We start from the raw sequence: 3,273 nt of genomic DNA, 5'->3' as shown, positions 1-3,273 counted from the left end.
CACACACACACACACACACACACACACACACACACACACACACACACACAGGTGGAAGAAGTGTTCATATAACACACATTATGTGTGTTATATGAAGAATTTAACGTATTAATGGTTCAATCACAAACTACACAACAATTTTATAGCATGTGGAGGAAGAATAATTGGTAAAAGAACTTTTTTTAAAGTGTAAAAAGAGAGAAAAATGTTAACAAAAGTGACGAAAATGTGATCAAATTTCAAATAAAGTGACTAAAATGTGAAAGGATGTTGAAAAACGTAACAAATGTAAAAACAAAGTTTTAGAAATTTGGGGAAAAAAACCACGAAGATTTCAAAAGGCTCAGAAAAAGTCGACAAATGTTGAAAAAGTGACAAAATCATTGGACGACAGACACAAAAGGGTCAAAAATACGACCAAAACCTTAATAAAAGCTTCATGAGACACACAAGGACGTCTATTGACTTTGACATTTGACATTGACCCATGACTCTTTGACTTTTTAATTAAATTGAAGCTGATTACACAGGCCTGGCCGGCCCCTCATGTGGTTCTCATGGTCCAGTGATGGTCTTAGTAAAGTTGAGTCAGACCCCCCAGATTTAGAGGATCTGATCGGCCATCTTCATCATCTGAACTCAAAAACAGAACAAACACGCCCCCTACTGGCGAGAACCAGTGATACAGCCTCTAACAGCTGATCTGAGGTCTGGTTCAGCTTGGTTCTCTTCCTTGGAGGCTTTAGATCCGGGGGTGGGGGGGTCACATAAAGGGCCAGACCTGTCGAGTTAATTGCAACAGCGTAACTTTGGGTTCAACATGGGGGGTGGGATCTGAACATGAGATAAAAACTAAGAGCCAAAAACAACCTGAGTCTTATGATGGGGGGCGGCTGGTGGTTCAATCCCTGGCCCTGCAGTCCCATGTGGAAGTGTCCTTGGGCAAGACACTGACACTGGTGTGTAGATGTGTGTAGATGTGTGTGAGTGTGTATCTGATGAGGTGTGTAGATGTGTGTGAGTGTGTCTCTGATGAGGTGTGTAGATGTGTGTGAGTGTGTCTCTGATGAGCAGGTGTGTAGATGTGTGTGAGTGTGTATCTGATGAGCAGGTGTGTAGATGTGTGTGAGTGTGTATCTGATGAGCAGGTGTGTAGATGTGTGTAGATGTGAGTAAGTGTGTATCTGATGAGCAGGTGTGTAGATGTGTGTAGATGTGAGTAAGTGTGTATCTAATGAGCAGGTGTGTAGATGTGTGTGAGTGTCTCTCTGATGAGCAGGTGTGTAGATGTGTGTAGTACTAGAAAAGTGTACATAATGCCGTGATTACAGGCTTCACACCCAGTTTGTATTCCAGGTGTGAACTGAGCCTGAGACGGGGACAGGGACGGGGGACGGGGTTGGGGACAGGGGACAGGGGACGGGGACAAGGGACGGGGGACAGGGACGGGCGACGGGGACCGAGGTGTTTTTAAGGCGTCTCGGTGACATCATGGTTCTGGTTTTAACTCTGAGGCTCCTCACGTTCCCCCTGAGGACCGACGGGATAAAGTTAGAACCCAGAAACCTTAGAGGCTCGAGGACAGAGACACCTTACAAGGAGTGTGTGTGTGTGTGTGTGTATGCATGTGTGTGTATGTGTTTGTGTGTGTGTGTGTCTGAGAGAGAGAGTGTGTGTGTGTGCATATGAGTTGGTGTGTCTGTGTGTGCTTGTGCACGTGTGTGTGTGTCTGTGTGTGTGTACTGGTGTGTGTGTGTGCTTGCGCGTGTGTGGAAGTCAAACTTAATTTAAGTAAACAATGTACTTATTTTTAACCCAAACCACAGCCACAACCATGTGTGTGTGTGTGTGTGCGTGTGTGTGTGTTTGTGTGTGTGTACACATGTGTGTCTGTGTGCATGTACGTCTGTGTGTGTGTGTGTGTGTGTGCGTGTACGTGTGTGTGTGCGTGAAAGAAAACCTAATGACTAATGTAACTTGTAAACAACATACTTATTTTTAACCCAAACCACGGCCACGACCGTGCTTGTGTGTTTTTGTGAGCATTTGCACATGCATGTGTGTGCGGTCGTGTGTGCGTGTGTGTGTGTGTGTGTTTGCGTGTGTTTCTTCTAATTAAAGAAGTGTCCCTTCAGTAAGATTATAGATTCTATCCGGTGAAACAGTCACAGAGAGAGAGATATAACTAGTTTTTCCTGTGAATAACACGCGGCCAATTTCATTCAGATGTTGGTATTTAAATAAGTGTGTTAGTCGTGTAAATGGAGTTCTGAATGCAGGTGAAGAACGTAAAAAAGGGAAAAAAAGTGAGTGTGTGTACGTGTGTGTTTGTGTGTGTGTGCATGTGCATGTGAGTGTGTGTATGCGTGTGTGTGGAAGTTCAACCTTAGGACTTATTTAACTTAATTTAACATACCTATTTTTAACCCAAACCACAGCAATGACCGTGTGTGTGTGAGAGCGTGTGTGAGTGTTGGTGTGTGTGTGTGTGTGTGTGTGTGTGTGTGTGTGTGTGTAATAACATGTAATGTAATAATGGACAGTGTGTGGCAGACCCTTGAGACTGCGCCCCCTCCATGATGGTTTCCCAAGGCCCAGTACAGTAATAATGGATATACAGTAGGTTGTAATTCACCACGTGTTCTATTAATGCATCCATGTTATATCTTATGATATATGATCATATGTCTATTATATGTGATCAGAGGGATGTGTGTGTGCCGTAAAGCTTGTCACGTGGACGTAAAGTCAGCAGCGTTCCCCAAAACTGATGGGGCTAATGACTAGTAGCTAGCAGCTAGCAGCTAACATCAGCGGTTAGCTAGCGTGAAGCTAACCCTCATGTAGTCCTTTTTTTATTTTTAATATCAGGAACTTGGCTTTCTTTCAACTAAATTGCCTGAAAATAACATGGATGTCATACAATTGTTCTTCAGGTAAAATGAATTATTTCTTTCACCGAATGTTTGGTTTTGTTAAAAAAAAAAAAAAAAAGTAAACAAAACCTCAGAAGAAGAAATGATAACAGCCCTGATAAAAGGCGAGGAAAAAAACTGAGAAATTGTTTGTTTTTGTAGAATTTCATAACATTGAAGTTTATTTGCTATGATTTAAAAAATAAACAACGGACAAATAGAGTCTTTAAACACATCATATGGAAAGTTATTCACTGTCAAAGTGACGTCAAAATGAATGGGAGTCAATGGGAGGCTAACGGCGGGTGATGGCTTCGTAGCATTGAAATGGCGCCATGGGAGCTTCACTTAGAGAGCC

This window comes from Etheostoma cragini, chromosome 8, assembly GCF_013103735.1.
Source record: "Etheostoma cragini isolate CJK2018 chromosome 8, CSU_Ecrag_1.0, whole genome shotgun sequence".
Classification (NCBI taxonomy): Eukaryota; Metazoa; Chordata; class Actinopteri; order Perciformes; family Percidae; genus Etheostoma; species Etheostoma cragini.
The sequence above is the reverse complement of the archived record's forward strand: the minus strand, read 5'-3'. Positions refer to the sequence as shown.